The 21,863-nt window shown below is 37.0% G+C and overlaps 1 protein-coding gene across 1 annotated transcript in view; it reads right to left on the bottom strand.

Moving 5' to 3' along the window:
- ZNF280D (zinc finger protein 280D) overlaps positions 1-21,304 on the bottom strand; it is a 111,193-nt gene extending 89,889 nt beyond the window's left edge. The window contains exon 1 of the mRNA XM_063090758.1: positions 21,153-21,304. The gene's annotated coding sequence lies outside the window, so the exon portion shown is untranslated. The remainder of the gene's footprint in view (positions 1-21,152) is intronic.
- Positions 21,305-21,863: the final 559 nt, after the last annotated feature.

The raw sequence follows: 21,863 nt of genomic DNA, 5'->3' as shown, positions 1-21,863 counted from the left end.
AGCCAAGAGTTGGAACCAGCCCAAATGTCCATCATCAGATGAGTGGATACGGAAAATGTGGTACATCTACACAATGGAATACTACTCAGCTATAAAAACGAATGAAATACTGCCATTTGCAACAACATGGATGGACCTGGAGAGAATTATATTAAGTGAAACAAGTCAGGCACAGAAAGAGAAATACCACATGTTCTCACTTATTGGTGGGAGCTAAAAATTAATATATAAATTCACACACACACACACACACACACACACACACACACACACACAAAAAAAAAAACCGGATGGGGGGGGAAGAAGATATAACAACCACAATTACTTGAAGTTGATACGACAAGCAAACAGAAAGGACATTGCTGGGGGGGAGGGGGGAAAGGAGGAGGGAGGGAGGTTTAGGTGATGGGGAACAATAATCAGCCACAATGTATATCAACATAATAAAATTTTAAATAAATTAATTTAATTTAATTTAAAAAAAAAAAACCAAAACAACGAAACAATTTCCATCCACCCAAATAATGGTAACAAAGTGGCCCATATCAAGAATTTAATAAAGTCCTTATAAGCAATAAAAAAAAAAAAAAAAAGAATAAGGCTAGAGCAACTAGGCCAGCTTCCCCTGACCACCTCCTAATTTAAAGAAAAAAACTTCACTCTCTGAAGGTAAGTTATCAAAGAATTAACACTTTAATTCTCTGAAATCAGGAGAAATCCAGATGGATTCCTTAAAGCCAAAACAATTCTCCAAGTTAGTGAGCTCAATTAGGAAATTCTGAGGACAATAATTTAATATAAACAATCAATTAAGAATTTAAAAAATAACACAGCTAATCATTTTCTATCTAAAGGCAGGCACAAATCTCAACACTGTGAAGGACATGAAAAAAGACCCTACCTCAAGAAGTTACCTATTAGGGGGATTATGATAAATACCTTATAAAACAGGTTGTGGTTGCAGTAATAAAAAAAATTAAAAGTGGTACAGCAGAAGTTCTTGATAAGGTAAGATTTGGGGGGAACCATAGAAACTAAAAAATTGCAAAATTTTGTGCATAAAATAGTGCATGAAATTCTCATAAGAGTCTACAAATATCTAGGTTAGGAATTTGAAAAAAGCAATCACATCTAACTGGGGGATTAGGGAATGGCCTACCATGGAAGAAACATACATTAATCCTTAAAGGCAAAATGTTTTCTTTTCATTGGTGCTTTAAAAAAAAAAAAAGGGTTATTGAAAATAATTCAAACATACAAAAGTGTGTGTAGTAAAAAGTAAAAATCATTATTACCTTCCCTCCCCAACCCCACATCACCATAGAGTTTGGTATGTAATACAATGAACAACAGTGATTGATGATACAGATAGGTTTTGGTTAAGGGATAAAGAAGAGCATTACAATGCCACGTATGACTTAAGGGGTAATATTTATAGCAATGATTTGAATAAAGGCCATACTTTGTGCAGATTAAATTTATAGATGAATAGATAGTTTAGTACATGTCAGATAACAAAATGAAGCTTTAAAAGATCACAACATGAGAACGGTAAAATAAGGTCTGTATTTGCCCCAAGAACAGAATTTACAAAAATATACACTGAATATTGTACTGCTTACCAGTATTGGTTACCAGAAGATCCAGGAGTCAGAAGGTTTTATTCACTCATTTAAAAAGTTTTATTCATTTATTTATTAAGCATGTACTGTGTGCCAGGTGGGAATACAATAATGAACAAAAATTAAGATACAGGTATTACACTCATGAAGCTTTCTAGAGATAGGGACAGACGTTCACACAAAGAGATGTAAAATGACAATGATAAGTGCTATGAAGGCTTTGAACCTAGAACCTGAAATTACAGTTAGCATCAAAACTGGCTCTGGGGGCCAACCCCAGTGGCTCACTCAGGAGAGTGTGGCGCTGGGAGCGCAGCAGCGCTCCCACCGTGGGTTCGGATCCTATATAGGGATGGCCGGTGCGCTCACTAGCTGAGCGCGGTGCAGGCAACACCAAGCCAAGGGCTGCGATCCCCTTACTGGTCACAAAAAAGAAAAAGAAAAAAAAACTGGCTCTGGCTTCCCTAAAAAAAAAGTGACGATTAAGTTGTTATGTGAAGAAAGGGCTGGAGTTAACTAGGCCAACAGGAGAAAGAAGGGAGCATTTGGTGCAAAAGGAACGGCAATTTACAAAAGATCTACGGCAGGAGAGGGCACAGCAAATATGAGAAATTAAAAGAAACCACTGTGACTGAAAAAAAGCAAGGAGTTACATGGGAGGAGATAGGGCAACAGACAGACAGGAGTCAAACAATGAAGCACTTTGCAAACCATGTTAAGAAATTCTGCCCTTATCCTAAGAGCAATGAAAAGCCACTGAGGGATTTTAAGCAGAAACTGACATCAGACTTGTGATAGTGTCAAAACAGAATTTGAGTCTAAAATCAAAGAGATGGCAGTTTTACCCTATTCCATCCTAAAAAATAACCACTTGGAATACTTTGTATTGGCCACAACTCTTTTCAACAGAAAACCCAACTCAAACTGACTTATGCAAAAGGGAATTTATTAGCTTATTTATAAAAATAGCTATAGGCATAATTCAAACATCATGTGAATCTGGCTTTTCTCTCTCCATTCCTGGGCTTCACTTTCTCTACACTGATTCCACCCTCAGAAAGGGTCTTCATTGAGAATGACTGTAACAGCTCCAATCTAAAAACTTTCAAGATTCAAGTCCAGGACAATGACAAGTGGACTGCTTGGCTAAAATCATATGCCCTTCTCTAATCCCACCACCACTGCACAGGGATTGTGATAGGTTTATGCCTAGATCACATGCTCCCCCTGGTGCCTGAGACAGAGTCTCAACAACAACAAAAAGCTCAAGATAAAAGGCTTTGAAGGAAGGGATGGTTCGCCAAAGGAAAATCAAGCCTTCAGTTACCAAGGTAAGGGTAAATGGAAGTTGGGTGGCAAAAACAACAGCTGTCCACTACAAAAAATTTAGAACTAGAGCTTTCTCTAGGTCAACCTGAAAAGATTAAAGATATTTAATCTAGGAAACATGAGACTATGGGGCTGAGGTGGTAGAAGCGAAAGCTGTCTATAGGTATTTTGGTTTTTCATGAGAAAAAAGGAAAGAAGGTAACTTGTTCTTTGTGGCTCAAGTGGTAACAATAATATTTATTTGTTTTGAGTAACTAGAAAATTTCATTCCTAGTGTTGAGCTTCAACACAACGACATCATTATATTCTACTATAAATTATCATTATAAATTATAATTATAATTATTATAATTATTATACAAATATTTCACTGCCATCTTACATTAATTAAATGCATACATTATTTCATCCAATTCTCAAAAAATCCTATGAGATAGACACTATTCGGTACCAATCATAATCTCAAAAGACATAATCCTGAATGCCATAATTCCAAAAGTTCAAAATCCCTAAAGTCTAAAATCCCAAAAATCACAATCCCAAAGGATTAAAATCCCAAATGCTGAAATCCTTAAAGCTCATATCAATGTATATCAAATCACAGAATTTCAAAAAGAGGGGCTAACTGGTTAGCTCAGTTGGTTAGACCACAGCCTTGTAATTACAAGGTCACAGAATGAGATCCCCAAACCGGCCAGTTGCCAAAAAAGAATTTCAAAAAGAGCAGTGCCACATGGAAAATGAACAAGAAAGTAATCTCCAAGAGCTATGCCCTAAAAGAAAAAAAAGCAGGCATTAATCATGTAAGACTTCAGAACATAGTTAATGATCATGGACTACCTCCAAGCAATCACTCGTAATCTATCCCTGTAATACACTTTTTCATATGTTGAGTTTTCTTTTTAGTTTTTTGTTTGTTTGGGGTTTTCTTTTCTTTTCTTTTCTCTTTTAGGTTTTTTCCCACTATTTTAAATTGTCAGCATAATCCTTCATAACTTACTATGTATTTCACCTTTTTATAATTTCCAATACTGAAGGTATAAATTATGCAAAGACTTTGAGTTCTAATTCATTTTATGCATTTTTTGCAAATTTGATTCCACAAAAGTGCATTATCACTACACTGACTTTGTGTTTAACCACTGTGCATGTAGTAAAAGTGTTGAAACTTCTTCAACAAATGAAAAGTATCCTTTTTGTACTTCTGCATCTGTGAAGGAAAATTTCTCAAGATATCGGTTCTTCGGGCAACTGCATATGTAGTGAAGACCCATCACGGTTTTTGACAAATCTTGTCAAAAGACTAAGGTTGTTGATCACAGTATTATAGATAACCACAGTTATAAACTGGGTGCAATCCCCATATAGGCCAGATGCCAAAAAAAAACTGGGTGTACACAATTACCAATTATAATGTTTTTATAAATTTTGCTTTTTGACCTGTTTATTAATACCATTCATCTGCTCATGACTATTATACCCATGCAGCTGTTGTTAGTATATCTATTTGAGTGTTTATGCTTACAAAAAATGTTATTCTTACCTATTTTACTGTGTAAAGTGGACTATGAAGTGTTCTGTTCTGTTTTTTATATGTTTCTTGAATAAATCCTCTTTTAAAGTTAAATAAATGTCTTTTAAACTTTTTTAAAATTATTTTTTCCAGAATTATTTTTGAGATTATGATCTTTTAGAATTTCAGCATTCAGGATTATAACCCAAACATTATTATCATCCCTAGTTCACAGCTGTGGAAATTGAGTTATAGAGGGTAAGTACCTTGCCCAAAGTAATACAAGTGCTGGAACAAGGATTCAAACCCAGGCACTTCAAAGGCCAGAGATTTCAGACACAACACTATTTGCCTCCAACAGGAACAAATGACCAAAATTACAGGGAGGCAGATTTCATCTCCACATAGGAACAAAACAATTAGCAGTTAAAATATTAGAAAATGAGATGAACTCTAGGCGAGATAGATCACCAAAGAAAAATGAGAAATTCAAGCACTGATTGAAAATGGTCATTATCAAGATCCCATCATGGACTCTTCCAACCCTGATACTACATATTCATCTGGTAGAGGTATATACATTTCTGCCTAGATTGAAAGATAAGGGAAATTTTTTTCTTTTTTATTATTTCAGCTAAAAAATTGTTCTAATTGGAAATGTTGAATTACAAAACTTCAATTTGGAATTAGGAATAAAAATATTTTGGTAATCAACCTCCCATATCCAAATATTTTCTAGAAACTTTCAAGTGCAATGTAATATATGTTAGTTGAGTAGAAGCTCAATACTAAGGATGAAATTATTGAGTTTATTCAAAATAAATAAATTCTTGGAAAAAGTAATAGTTGATAATTTTAAATAAACAATATAAAATTAATTTTAATAAAGCTGCTACATGGTTTAAGTCATAACCCCCAATGATATCCAAACCTACTTCACAGACACTGATTCAGATCAAACATCTCAAATAATCATATAATATTAAATCAGAGAGAAAAGGAGAAAAAGGGGGGAAAAAGTAATAAATCAACTTTTTAAAATCAACTTTTTAAAACTTTAACATTTTTAACACAAAAATTTTAAATGTAATATTAGTAAGTAGAAAGGCTATGCTTCAGCAGACCACTCAAATCCACAAATTAATCTATATCAGCACAGAATCATTAAAAGCATCTACATAAAAGGAACCATTCCTCTTCACAACAAGATATGGATTTCTCTTTGCATCACCTCCTTGTCATCCAACTAAAACCCCTGCAAACCTGATCCAGGCTGCAAACCATTTGCTCTAGTTATTGCTACCCACTTGTCAGTCAAAACTGAGCTGAGCACAGCAGGGAAGCTACAGCACTATCTACTGCATAGTACTCTGCTAAAAGTATCCATCTGAAGATCTCAAAATCTTTCCCAATAGCCAAATCAAATTACCATTTCTTCTTTTTCATTTTTATTGCTTATCTTACAGCTATTTTAACCCCAATTCTTGAAATAGCCTTCTCAGTAATTTTCTGTATGCCAATAGTTTGGTTCTCTACTCACCTGCTCCTTCTTAACTCTATATATTCTCCATGTCTCTTCCTCCTTAAATAATGTAAAAACAGGTTTTCCATAAAGTTTAGACCTCAGTCCTACACAAACTATTCCCTAAAAGACAGATCTAATAAATTCCATAGTCTCAGCTATCAGTTCTTAGTAGCAGCCTATACAATCATCAAATATTAACCTCTAACCTGACATCTCAACTAAGTTAACTAGTTCTCCCTCTTTTACTACTAAACACTGTTATCTAGAAATGTAAACTCAGCTCAAATTCAGTCTATTTCCAAAACTGAACATATCCTCCCCTCAAAAATAAGTTCCATAGCATTATTCATAATAGCCAAAAAAGTGAAAACAACCCAGACTTTCAACTGATGAATGGATAAACAAAATGTGGTATAGCCATACAACATAACATTATTCAACAATAAAAAAAAATTGACAAGGCCATGAGTTTGAATCCCTATACAGGTATGGCCAGTTAGCTCACTTGGGAGAGCATGGTGCTGACAACACCAAGACAAGGGTTAAGATCCCCTTAGCAGTCATCTTTAAAAAAAAAAAAAAAAAAAAAATTGATAAAACATGCTACAACACGAAACCTTAGGCTAAGTGAAAAGTTGGTCATATATTGCATGATTCCATACATATCAAATATCCATAATAGGCAAATCCATAAAGATGGCAGATTAGTGGTTGCCAGGAGTTGGGGGTGTTGAGGAGGGAGAATGGCTAACAGGTTTCCTTTTAAGGAGCTGAAAATATTCTGGAATAGTGTTGATGATTGCACAACACTGTGAAATGTACAAAATGAAAATGAATCGAACATTTTAAAATAGTGAATGTTTGGGCTTCTGGTCAAGACAGCAGAGTAGACAGTTCCTAGCATCACTCTCTCCCACAAATCAACCAATTTGCAAGTATTAAAAAGCAACAGGAGGCCCGAGAGCCACACTGGAACAGGCAGGAGCCATGGGACCTCCAGCCCAGGTCAGTCCCGTCCGACTAGAGAGGCTCAAGAGCTGCCGGGCCCACAAGCCACAAGTCAGCCATGCCGGAACAGGCAGGAGCCACAGGACTCCCAGGCCAGTCCCTGTCACCCAGGGAGGCCCCGGAGCTGCCAGGCTCACACGCCCTGAGCCAGCCATGCCAGAACAGGCAGGCACCATGGGACCCCCAGCCCAGGCTAGTCCCTGCTGCTCAGAATTGACAGACCCTTCAGGATCCAGGCCAGACTTGATCCAGTCTGGATCAAGGGTGGAATGAGTGGACCATGATACCCCTTGCCACAATGACTAAACACCAAAGGAAAGATACCAGAAATATGAAATATCAAGAAAGTACATCACCACCAAAGGAAAATAATATAACTTTCAAGCTCTAGATCCTATAGAAAAGGAAGTCCTTGAAATGACTGACAAGGAATCTCAAGCAACAATTCTAAGGAAACTAAACGACATACAAGACAACTCAGGCAACACAATGAAATGAGAAAAAATATACAGGACCTGAAAGAGGAAATGTACAAAGAAATCAATGCCCTGAAAAAGAATGTAACAGAACTTGTAGAGCTGAAGGATTCATTCAACAAAATAAAAAACACAACAGAGAGTCTAACCAGCAGGCTAGAACAAGAAGAAGAATTTCAGGCCTTGAAGAGAGGCTGTTTGAAGACCAAAAAAAGAATAAAAGAATTTTAAAAATTGAAGAAAATCTAAGAGAGATAACAGGCAACCTTAAGCATTCAAATATCTGAATCATGGGTATTCCAGAAGGGGAGGAAAAACAAAATGGCATTGAAAACATATTCAATGAAATAATAGCAGAAAACTTCCCAGGTATAGGGAAAGTCACAGATCTTCAGATTCAGGAGGCCCAAAGATCCCCTAACATATTCAACCAAAAAAGGTCCTCTCCAAGACATGTTATAGTCAAACTCACAAAACTCAAAGACAAAGAGAGAATCTTAAAAGCTGCAAGACAGAGTGGCAAGTCACCTATAAGGGAGCCCCAATCAGACTTTCCATCAGAAACCCTAAAAGCCAGAAAAGAATGGGATGATATATTCAAAATACAAAAGAAGAAAAAATTCCAGTCAAGGATACTTTACCCAGCAAGGCTATCCTTCCAAAACAAAGGTCAAATAGTATATTTCTCAGACAAATAAAAACTGCGGGAGTTCACTACCACATGACCAATCTAACAAGAAATTCTCAAGGGAGTATTGGATTTGATACCAGAAAAACAACCATCACTGCCATGAATATTGAAGAAAGAACAAAACCTACCAGCAAAACAAAAATGCTAACAATAAAGAGAAAAAATAGTTTATCTACCACCCCAAGAAACCAACAAACAGAGAAGACAAACAGAAAATCAGAAAGAAAAAGGAACAAAAGATACTTAAGGCATCTAAACAAAAACCAATAAAATCCTAGGAGTAAATCAACACCTTTCAATAATGACCCCAAATGTAATAGGGTTAAATTCCCCACTCAAAAGACACAGACTGACTGACTAGATTAAAAAGATGGACCAAACAATATGCTGCCTTCAAGAGACTAACCTCACCTATAAAGACACACATAAACTAAGAGTAAAAGGATGGAAAAAGATATACCATGCAAATAGAAAGAAAAACCAGCTGGAGTAACTATTCTTACATCAGATAAAATAGACTTTAAGCCAAAAACCGTAAAAAGAGATAAAAAAAAAAAAAAAAGGTCACTATATAATGATAAAAGGATCTATCCATCAAGAAGACATAACAATCATAAATATATATGCACCCAATGTCGGAGCAGCCAGATTTATGAAGCAAACACTATCAGATCTAAAGAATGAGATAGACACTAAACCATAACAGAAGGGGACCAGAATACCCCACTCTCAACATTGGACAGATCATCTAGGTAAAAAATCAATAGAGAAACACAAGATCTAAACAACACTTTACACCAATTGGACTTGGCAGATATCTACAGAACATCCCATCCAACAACCTCAGAATACTCATTCTTCTCATCAACAAATGGAACATTCTCCAGGATAGACCACATGTTAGGTCACAAATCAAGTCTCGACAAATTCAAAAAAACTGGAATTATTCCATGCAATTTTTAAGATCACAATGGATTAAAATCAGAAATCAATAACAAATGAAACTGGAAACTGTGCAAACACATGGAAATTAAACAACATTCTACTCAATGACATATGGGTCCAAGAAGAAATTAAACAGGAAATCAAAAAACTTCTTAAAACTACTGAAGATAATGCCACATCATACGAAAACCTGTGGGATGCTGCAAAAGCAGTACTCGGGAGGAAATTTATCGCATTAAATGCTTAATTCAGAAGAATGCAAAGATGGTAAATAAATAACCTAACACTTCACCTTAAAGAACTAGAAAAACAAGAACAGTACACACCCAAAGTTAGTAGATGGAAAGAAATAATGAAGATCAGAGCAGAACTAAATGAAATAGAAACCTGAAAAACAATACACAGATCAATGAAACAAAAAGTTGGTTTTTTGAAAAGATAAATAAAATTGACAAACCTGCAGCAAGGCTAAATGAGAGAAGACCCAAATAACAAAAATTAGACATGAAAAACATGATATCACAACTGATACCTGAGAAATACAAGGAATCATTAGAGACTACTATAAACAACTATATGCCAACAAATTTGAAAATCTGGAGGGAATGGATAAATATCTGGACACATACAAACTACCAAAACAGAGCCAAGAAGACATAGAAAATCTGAACAGACCAATAACAATAAAAGAGATTGAAGCTGTTATCAGAAGGCTCCTAACAAGGAAAAGCCCAAGACAGATGGATTCACTGCAGATTTCTACCAAATCTTCAAAGAGGAATTGATACCAATTCTCTACAAATGATTCCAAAAGATTTAAACAGAGGCCATTCTCCAAAACTCATTCTATGAGGCAAACATCACCCTAATACCAAAACCAGACAAAGCTATATCAAAAATAGAAAACTACAGGCCAATAACCTTGGTGAATATAGATGCAAAAATCCTCAATAAAATACTAGCTAACAGAATACAGCAACCATACACAAAATTATACACCATGATCAAGTGGGATTCATCCCGGGGATGCAAGGTTGATTCAACATATGCAACTCAATAAATGTGATACACCACATCAATAAAATAAAACACAAAAACCATATGATCATCTCTATAAATGCTGAATAAGCATATGACAAAATTCAACATTCTTTCATGAAAAAGACTGTCTAAAAGTTAGGTACAGATGGAAAGTATCTCAACTCCATTAAAGCCATATATGATAAGCCCACTGCTAATATCATTCTGAAACATGAACTAAACAAGGAGGTTCACTCTCACCACTCCAATTCAACACAGTATTGGAAGTACTAGCCAGAGCAATCAGAGAAGAGAAGGAAATAAAGGGCATCTGGACTGGAAAAGATGAAGTCAAACTGTCCCTGTTTGCAGATGACATGATCCTATCATATGATCCTAAAGCCTCTACAAAAAAACTCTTAGAGTTGATAAATGATTTGAGCAAAATTGCAGGATATAAAATCAACACACAAAAATCAGCAGCATTCCTATACTCCCACAGTGACCATGCAAAAAAAGATTACAATAGCCACCAAAAAATAAAATACTTAGGAATAAAGTTAACTAAGGATGTGAAAAATCTCTACAAAGAGAACTACAAACCACTGTTGAAAAAAATCAAAGAGGACACAAGAAGCTGGAAAGATATCCCATGCTCTTGGATTGGAAGAATTAACATTGTGAAAATGTGCATATTACCCAAAATGATCTACAGATTCAATGCAATACCCATTGAAATTCCAATGATTTTTCTCAAAAATGGAAAAACTATCCAGACATTTATATGGAATAACAAAAGACCAGGGCTGACCCTGTGGCGCACTTGGGAGAGTGCGGCGCTGGGAGCGCAGCAGCGCTCCCGCCGCGGGTTCGAATCTTATATAGGGATGGCCGGTGCGCTCATTGGCTGAGCGTGGTGCAGCCGGTCACAAAAAAATAAAATAAAAAAGACAAAAACAACAACAACAACAAAAAAAAACAAAAGACCACACATAGCCAAAGCAATCCTGAGCAAAAAGAATAAAGCTGGAAGCATAACACTACCTGAAATTAAACTATATTACAAAGCTATAATAACCAAAACAGCATGGTACTGGCATAAAAACAGATGCACATATCAATGGAATAGAATAGAGAACCCAGAAATCAACCCATACATCTACAGACATCTAATCTTTGACAAAGGCACCAAGTCAACACACTGGGGAAGAGGCTGCTTCTTCAGCAAATGGTGCTGGGAAAACTGGATATTCGTATGTAGGAGAATGAAACTAGACCCATACTTCTCACCATATACCAAAATCAACTCAAAAAGGATTAAATAATTAAATATAAACTTTTTATTTTTTTCCTAACCAGTAAGGGGATCGCAACCCTCAGCACGGTGTTGTCTGTACCACGCTCAGCCAGTGAGCACACCAGCCATCCCTATATGGGATCCAAGCCTGTGGCCTTGGCACTACCAGTGCTGCACTCTCCTAAGTGAGCCACGGGGCCAGCCCAAATATAAATTCTGAAACAATAAAACTCCTTAAAGAAAACATAGAGGAAACACTCCAGGAAGTACCTGTGGGTACAGACTCCATGAATAGGATCCCAAAAGCACAGGCAACCAAAGGAAAAATAAACAAATGGGATTATATCAAACTAAAAAGGTTCTGCACAGCAAAAGAAACAATCAACAGAGTGAATAGACAACCAACAATGGGAGAAAATATTTGGAAAATATATATGTGACAAAGTATGAATATCCAGAATATACAAGGAACTCAAACAACTTTACAAACTTTTTTTTATTAAATAAAACCCAATTAAAAAATGGGCAAAGGAGCTGAATAGGCATTTCTCAAAGAAAGATATACAAATGGCCAACAGAAACATGAAAAAATGCTCAACATCACTCAGCATTTGAGAAATGCAAATCAGAACCATTCTGAGATACCATCTCACTCCAGATGGGATGGCTAATATCCAAAAGACTGAGAATGATAAATGCTGATGAGGTTGTAGAGAAAAAGGAACTCTCATACACTGTTAGTGGGACTGCAAAATGGTGCAATCTTTATGGAAAAACGTTATGGCTGTTCCTCAAACAATTACAGATAGATCTACCATATCACCAAGCTATTCCACTGCTGAGAATATACCCAGAGGAATGGAAATCATCATGTCGAAGGGATACCTGTACTCCCATGTTTATTGCAGCACTTTTTACAATCGCCAAGAGTTGGAACCATCCTAAATGCCCTTCATTGAATGAGTGGATAAGGAAAATGTGTTATACCTACACAATGGAATACTACTCTGCTATAAAATAGAATGAAATACTACCATTTACAACAACATGGATGGACTTAAAAGAAAATTATATTAAGTGAAACAAGTCAGGCACAGAAAGAGAAATACCACGTTCTCACTTATTAAAAATAAATAAATAAATATACAAACAAAAAGGGTAGGGGGTAAAGAAGACAACAATCACAACAATTTCTTGAACTTGTTAAGACAAGTGAACAGATATGATACAGTGGGGGAGGGGAGAGGAGAAAGGGGGAAAGACAAGTGGGTAAAGGGACACGAAAATCAACTACAATGTATATACGAAGTTAAAACAAAATAAAAAAAAAATAAAATAGTGAACGTTATGTTATCTGAATCTTACCTCAATTTACAAAAAATGAGTTTTACTTTTGCATTTTCCTTTTTTTTTAACTAATGAAACTGTGATCCTTCTAATCTTGAATACTTTGAGTTTTTAATACCTCCCTCTTTTATCCATAACTAATCAGTTCCCCAATCCTACAGTTTTCCTTCAAAATAGTTCCCACAACCACTCTTGCCTTACCATTCACTCAGTACTTGTTCAGAACCTCAGAACCTCACACCTAAAACACACTTACTTTGTAAGATTCACATATCAGTCTCTCCGCATCCAGCTCTCTCTGCTTTTATCCATTGTATAAAAGCCCCCAAATTAAAAATTTTTTAAAATACTGCTTTCATTGTGTAAGTTATCAATTACAAACCCTTGAATAATTCTCCACCATCCCATGCAGAGCAGGGTTATCCCAGCGCCAGAAGCTTCCAGAGTGCAGTGAGGTGCAGAATAGGCCAAATGCTCTAGGAGCCAGCACTTCCATAGTTGGTGCTGCCAGGCTACAAGGCTAGCCCTGCACTGTATAGGCCAAGTAGAAAAGAACATGTAATTCTTATATAGAAAGGCTGAGGTTAAAGTGAGGGAAGACCACAGCATCTTATCTTATAAAACAAATATACAGTATCTGGCACCCAGTTAGTATTCCAATGAATGAAATGAGCTTTTTCTGAGATGCCATTTCTTCATCTGTAAAGGACAGATAATAATAACACCACCTATCTCAAAAGTATTTGTTTTGAGGATATAATATGGTAACTGTGAATACACTTTATAATCTCTAAAACACTACAAAAGAAATAAAATAGAAAGACATTTGTGTATAACTTCTCAAAGGAAGATAGATACTAACAATGTAGCATCACAAAAGTAGTGCCAATCTTCTAATTTACCTTTTCCTATTCAAATATAGTTATGAGATCTATTTCTTATTTTTTCACATGAAATGTAATAAAACTATTTCCATGTTCTATTTTGTTTATGAGGACCTTTCTAGCAGCAGACAGCAATCCAGTGCAGTTCAAAGTCAGATCATCTTAAATCATGAATAGGGGAGAAAAAAAATCTTGAACAGGAAAAGCAGAGTGAATGAGAAAACAAAGCAGGACACACAATAGAGATAAAGATATACATAAAACCCGCAGGTCCTTGCAAAGACCCTGCAGCTTTACTTCACAGATTTGCCCTAAGGTAACAATGACACAAAAGAAGGGAAGTGCACAAGTGAAGTCTAGAAGCAAGGAACACAGACAATGATCTTTGCTTTAGTTTTTACCCTAGTCAAAATGAAAATGAACTGACAGGCATTCGGTTATAATCTAGAAGATATCCAGAACCTTGCCAAAAAAGGGGGAAAAAAAGTGTGGTTGATTAACCTGTAAGGAGGGAATCTTCAACTGGGAGTCCGCAAACCCCAAACATCAGAATTTTTTAAAATATGTATTTGTTTACTTAAAAACAAAAATTTCAGAGAACAGTGGTATTATTTTACATTTCTGCAAATCTCGTTAATATGTCTTAATAAAAATAGCTGGATTCTCTTATCAGTTTCTGCATCCAATCTATTGCACTACATTGTTCTGTTAAATGAAGAAAATGTAGCCTCACAAAATAGGTGGGTAGTAAAAGGAAGATCTAGTAGAACCCTTGAAAGTGTCTCAAGTCTCAGACCACACTTAAGAAAACTGCTGCACTAGATAAATACAAGTCAAAGCCTTTGTTTAAAAAAGAAAATTAAATTACTATACAGGCTGGTCAAAAATTTTGAAGTTATATACCAATCCAAGGAGTAAAGCAATAATTTTAAACTGTAAGGGAATATTCAAGTGATAAACACAACACTAGAAGTATTTCTGAGCATTAATTATATGTAAGGCATTGTGTTTAAAAACACAAAGAAGCAAAACATATCCCCAAAATCACTCTGTGTTCATCATGGCATACTAAACCAGAAAAAATTAGTGTTTGCAATGAAAATAACTAAAATAAAAAACACTTTTGGTTTGATCCAGTTAACTGAAAAGCCTACATACAACATCTTGATCCATCAGAGTTCCAATTAATCATGTTTTACTATGGAGGATCTCTAAAGACTAAAGTGTGGAAGGAAGATAGCAACAAAAATACTTTAGAACCTGCCTGCATTTGTTAGAGATGTAGTATGATAGGCAGAAAAACCTATCATGGTAGTAGGAGAGGCAAGTAGGTTTAATGTGTGTGTTGGTAAGGGATGGAACTCTATGTCTGACTGTCCAAATTAACCGTTAACCTTTGGTATACTATCAGAGTCCATAGGAAACTATTCTAGTTTTTGATTTTCTTTCTTGAGCAATTCTGTTTGTAAAGATTGACACTTTATGATTTACATTGTTTCTTGGAGATCTTCAAACAAAGGAGGGAAAATTTGCTTTATACTTTTACTTTTGCTTAAAACTCACCCTATCTTACAATTACTATGTGAGTCTACAGAACTCTTTTATAAATCTAAGATACATTATGGGATCTTAGTGATTTTATTTTTCCTACATCTTGAAATATTTTACTAATTCCATCATCCTAGATATTACTTCATCATTCCTCATCAATTAATCCCACGTATTCTAAAGAAAAACACAATAAGAAAATGGAAGAATGATTCAATTGCTTAGAAGGATGACACAATAGTGAAATAAATCATGACTAATGTGGTATCCTTCACTTTTCTTTTTTTCCTTTTACTGTTTTGCACGAAATATTGCATCAACTTTCAAAAAGGCATAGAAGACTAGAGACATCATCTTTGTAGTCTGTGTCAGGGAGGAAAAACTTTTCCTCTGTCCTCTTAGGTTCAGTACCTAATGGTCTGTGAACTAAACAAAAAGACAGATTAGCAGAAGACAAGACATACAATTTTTATTAATATTTACATACATCAGAGTTCACAGAAGTGAAACTCAAAGAAGTGGTGAGACTCGGGGCTTATCTACCATTTTAACAAAAAGGGGGTAGGGCTTTGAGAGACAATAAATCATGGATAAGGGACTAGGAAATATATGGGAGAACTAATTGAAAATGAAGATTATTTTTATGGAAGATAAGGTATGTTTACACAAACTCATCTGTGTTGATGCTCCATCTCAGGGGGAAAAAGCTGCTCTTCCATTCCTGGTGGTGGGGGAAGGGCAGCTCACAAAAGGGAATTTATGCCCTACTTTTAGGTAGATAGGGGAGCGCAGAGAACTTTTCCTGCATCTGTTGATTCTCAATTGCCTTCAACTCAAAATAATCCTTATGCCAAACTGGCACATTTTGGGGTAGCATATCCTGATCCCCATTCATCTGCTTTTAATTTTCACTGAACAGAGTAAATAATCAGAACTTTATTTTCTACCCATAACAGGAAAAAAGAAAATTGACAGAGGAAGACATTTCACAATGATCAGACGAACCAGAAAACGAGTGCAAAGATAGACAGCAGCAGTTTAGACTCTAACGATGAGCATTAAATTGACCATAAAAGGAACATCTCAGACTGAGTCTTCACATGAGATATCCTAGATAAATTTTCTCAAATTCGACAATCAATGAGTGAACAATATACTTCTAAAACAAACAAAAAAAATTCGGTATTCTCATCTAACAAGAAGGACTTCGTCATGTAATATTTTTGCAATAAGGATGTGGACCATGCCATTCTGCTAAAAGGCCACGTAACAGTATTCTTTTATCCCTTATGCTTGTGTGCTAAAATTTTACTTGATACAATTCATAAGTGCACAAGTGCTGAATGCAGGTGTATATAAAGGTAACTGGAAGGAAAGAGAAGATGCAGAAATTTTTAAAATTCATTGGATTGATCATTCTGACTGGTTGTCTATAATTCTGAAATTGAAAATATATTGCAATTGTGGAGCGAAGATGGCCATCTTTTCTTCAACAAAATTATGAACTGTCAAAGGTTTCAAAAAATTCTTCAAGTATTTTCATTTTGTTAATGCACATGTAAAAAGAAGACCCAGAAGGAATGGCAAGAACTTACTAGGGAAGAATGTGAAATCTCAAGTTAGTATTTAGAAGATAAATAGTTCATATATGACAGTTGATGAGTGGTTAGTTGCATTCAAACAATGTTGCCCATTTCAGGTATACACACACCCCTTCAAAATCTGGAAAATACAGAATAAAAATTTGGGCAACATGTGACAGTAAAACATCATAAGCTTAGAAAATGCAGATCTACACAGCAATACAGAAAAGGGGTGAGAGCAGCACCAAGAATAACAAGTATTACAAGAACTGACAGAATCTCAAAATTCTGTCAGAAATATAACTTGTGACAAATTTCTTATAAGTTTAGATTTGGCTGAGTATTATCCAGCAAAAAACTTTCCATAGTTGGCACTCTTAGGAGGCAGAGGGTTGAAATTCTATGAATTTTCACAAATAAAAAAGCAAGAGAAGTCAATCACACAGTCTGTATTTCAAATATATTGAGAAAAATGAGTTACTCTTTCCAGCTTAATGCATTGTTAACCATCAATGAATTTAAAAAAACCCTGCATAAATGAACCTGAAGTGATCTGTATTATAAAAAGACTAAAGGAAGAATAGATACACTCAAAAGAGGGTCTGAAATTATACTTGTGAAAGAATGAATTGAAGATGGACTACGATTGATACTACTGTGGAGAATGCTTTTATTGCATGGGAAAAGTTTCAGTTACAAAACTGTAAGTTATCAAGAAGAAAATTCCTCATGCAACTAGGAAAAGAACTTGCAGGAACTAGAAAGAGAATTTTGTCCTACCCTCTAACCACAACTTTCTTTTGTATACATCTCAAAATGGGAAGATACAAAAATATGTAGATACAAAAACAAACAAACAAACAAAATGTGTGGTACAATTGTAATAAGAATGTTTTCCAAAAGCATTCAAATATGATGCACATCATCAAATACTATGACTGTAGGGGTGGTATGTAATTAAATGCATAATATTTATTTTTTGTTTTCCATTTTTCTAAGTATATACAAAGTGGTTTGCTATGTTTAAATTCTTATAAAAAATCCAGTAAGTTACTGTACATTATGACTTCTTATTTTTATAAGTTACATAACTTAAAATGTAAAAAATAAAGTAAAATAAAATAAAAAGTCAAGGTGGTAAATAGCAATAACTATTTTTTCTGGTATACTGAGGGCTAATAGAATCCTTAAAAGAGAACTGCTTTGCAGAAATGAACCAAAATTCTAAACATACAGTTTTTGATACAAATTACTGAGTAAATCAAGTCATTACTTAAATCATTATTTAAAACAATTTGACTGAAAAATATTGTTGAGTCCCTCTGAAAGAAAAAAACTACACTTAATTAGTGAAAGTGAGTATGTCATAAGTATTCCTCATCTTTCAAAACTTACTTTTGAAAGAACAAAATATGTCATCAATATAAATTTCCAATTTCCTGTCATCTAAAACTACAGTTTACTCTTCATTTCCAAAAATTGGTATTCCAGTTGGGTACATCACCGCCCCAATTTATATAGGAAAAAAAAATTCTTGACATGGTTCTAAATGTTCTTTTGAATAAAAAGACCAAGTGTGAGAAAGAAGAGTACAAAATTATTTATTCCTTTCTTTTGCCCTTCTGTCCCCTACAAAAAAAAGCCAATGTGATTAGTAAAACACTGGACTGAAGAAGGACTGGACTAGTAGCCTAACTGGAGAGAATGGGTTGAAGAGGAGACACTGAGATTTACAGCCCTCTGACAACTACCTCAGAACTATTAATCGTAGCTCACTACTGCTACAACAGCCCTTGGCAAACTTTCAAAGATAGTCTTTCTGACATCTACTTCCTGTCTCCTTTCCCCTAGCCTCCCTAAGCTCTGATGCCAACTGGTAGTAGCAATTCCTAGTTCTCTAAGTTAGTCCTAACCTCCCAAACTGTGCCCTGCCCGCCTCGTTCTTCCTCCCAGACACCCATTCCTAAAAGACTGCTCCCAACTATGTGTTTATCAGATTACTGCAAGTAAATTCATACCAAGTACTAACGCCAAAATACCACCCCATAGATGGTATTTTCGTAATTGCAAAAGGAAACGCTTACATCGGAAAGACGCTTACATCGTAAAGACAGTCTGTCAATGCCTTATCTCAGAGATCAAATTTAGGATTACTAATAGGACAACCCTACTTGATGCACCTTATAATAATACGAAGTACACTGCATGACTTATGAAGTATTCTTGTCAAAAATATTAAACTTGAAAATACAGAGGACAGAGCAAACAATTTATACACTATGAGGAGGAACTATCAGTAAAATACAAAATGTGAGTTACTCAACCTGGTCTCTTCAAAAGGTCAATGTCACTTAAAAGAGAGAGAGAGAGAGAAAGAGAGAGAGAGAGAGCTAGTCTAAATTAAAAGAGACTAAAGACAAACAAATGTAATAAAAGATTGGATCCTGGTTCAAAAACAATGACTGTAAAGGGCATTTGGGGGGAAACAGGAGAAATGTGACTATACATTACATACATATATTAGATTTTACAGAGCAATCTTAACTTTCTTAAGTGTGATTATGATACTATAGATAAATAGTATATTATGATTATATAGAAAAATGGCCTTAATCTTATGAGATACATACGGATACACATAACATTATTTGGGGAGAAAAAAAGTTCTTTTTCACAATGTTGTCATATCTGCAAGATACTTTGAAATGTTCAGCAAAAAGAATGTGAGATAGGTAGACAAAGCAAATGTGGCAAAATGGTAACAACTGTTAAAACTAGGTGGTAAGTATGAGTGTTCAAATGCGCTATTCTTTAACTTTTCAGTGTTTGAAAAAATAACATGGCTACTGGAATAATACAAAGTTGCAAAGTTAAGAAGAGTTAAGAAAGTTCAAAACCAAAAATGTAAAAGAAAGGGCAACTGAATGGTATTTCTTAAATCTTTTTAGGTGAGCTTCCCTGACTATTCTCACGCACCTCATTCCCACAAAAATGGTAAATAGTAGTGAGCTGAGCACTGAATGAGGAGTCAGAAGACCTAAGGTTGTATAATTGGCCCCGGCTCTTCCTAGCCAGGTGACCTCATTAAAGTCCTCTAAATGAGGCTGTTTCCTCTCTTAAAACAGTTTTATCAACTCAGACCACTTCAATAGGGGCTACGAGGTACAAATCAGGTGATATCGATGATACATATGCAAGATACAATTACAATGGTATTTGTAGTGAAGTTAAAACATAATGGACACATGTGCGATGTTAAAACATGAAGGGTAGAGCCCTAACAATGCCTTCACAGGCACCTAAGTTTGTGTGTCGAGATAGCTTGACTTGGCACAACAATCCCCCAAAGCAGGACACCTTACAAACGCTGAGGAGGCTTTGTACTTTAAAACTCTCCTTCTAGCTTTTAATTTTATGTTCAATGGCACTAAAAGACGTCAAATTCTGAAGACTCACAGTCCAAAGCTGAAAACAATAAAGCCAAATTTTTAAGTTGACAATTTATTAACTAGGAAATCTTCGCAAACAAAGAGAATCCCTCAGCCGAAGGTTTTTCGTGCTTGCAGAAGCGGGTTCACTTTGACGTTTTTCCTCTCTAGAAGATCTCTCCTTTAAAAGCGTTCAAACTTGAGATAAGTTGGAAGGAACTCCACCTCTAGAGCAGACTAAAACCTCAGGGTGAGACCATTCTTTCCGTCTCATAAAGCGAAACCTGCAAAGCCCGGTTAGAAAACTGTATCCAACACCACGTTTCTCCTCAGGGCCCTTCTCCTGTAGACAACAACGGCACATCTGTGGCAGAGCAGGGAAATCCCCTTGACAAGAATGAGGGTGTAAGCGTGGAATGACCGGTCACCTGGGCAAAATGAGGGCCCTGTGCCTGAAAGTGCCGAACCCCTTTGGTCTCTTCCTAAGCCTGAAGAGCTTCAGGGAAGAGCTGTGGTGTGAGGAGCATGGGTCTCCGCCAAACATCGGCTCAAAACGTACAAAAGACTACAGGGAGCTGCCTGCAGAGAGAAAAGCCAACACCAGGCTGGGAACAAACAGGCGTACGTACAGGCCTAGGAAGTGAGCAGGCGGCGGTGGAGGAGGAGGAGAAGGCGGCGGCCTGCGCGGCCCGGCCTGCCGCAGCCGAGGAGGCTGCCGCGTCGCGCCGGGATCCCTCCCCCGCCGGGGCCGGAGCAAGATGGCGGTCCGGCCGCCGCCGCGCAGCCGGTCTCCTCCCCCGCGCCCTGGGCGCTTCCGACGACCCGCGCCGGCCTCGAGACCCCCAGCCCAGCGCCCCCGGAGTGAGGCGGCGCAGGCCGCGCGGGAGGGCCTCTGCCTGCTGCAGCGCGGGGCGGGCGGGGGCGGGGGGCGCTTACCGTGAGCTGAGCGGATCGGCCTGACTGGAGCCCTGAGGAGGAGGAGAAAGAGGAGGAGGAAAAGGAGGAGCACGAAAAACTACACGGCTGCGATGGCCGCGGCTCCCATTGCGGAGCAGGCAGCTGAGCCGTTGGAAGTGGGGGGTGGAGGCTCTCGTGCAGCGGCGCGCTGCCTCATGGGTAGGCTCCGGGTCAGCCTCCGTGCGTCCAGGCTCCCGGTCTTCTCACCGACGCGAGAGGCGGGCGCCGGCATGTGCGCCGAGTCGCAGGCCTTCGAAGGCCGCCGCGCCCCGCAACGCGCGAGGGCCAGAACCCGGGCTCAGGCTCGGATGTGGGTGCGGGACTGTTCGCCCGCCGTCCCGGGCGGCGATCCCGAAATCCGAGCTGCACCGAATCAGCAGGCGTGGTAACGTGAGTTCCGGGCCCTCCCTGTGTGTGACAGCTTCTCAGGCTTGGAAAGTAAAAACATCAGGGAAGAGAGGCGCCATGAAAAAGAAATTCTGTTTCTAAGGGGCGAAGACGTCAACCACATGAGAAAAAGGAATAAAGTCAGGTTCTTTTAATAATTGGCTAATTTTACCATATTTGTTTTAAATATACGGTTTTGCCTGAGTCTCTTTTAATTCGTAAGGGCCGTATGGATATTAGCCTGTAATAACTAAAAGAAGAAAAAAATTACACGACACTTGCCAAGACATCATTTGCATAAAC

This window comes from Cynocephalus volans, chromosome 3, assembly GCF_027409185.1.
Source record: "Cynocephalus volans isolate mCynVol1 chromosome 3, mCynVol1.pri, whole genome shotgun sequence".
Lineage (NCBI taxonomy): Eukaryota > Metazoa > Chordata > Mammalia > Dermoptera > Cynocephalidae > Cynocephalus > Cynocephalus volans.
This window is presented reverse-complemented; position numbering and strand designations above follow the sequence as displayed.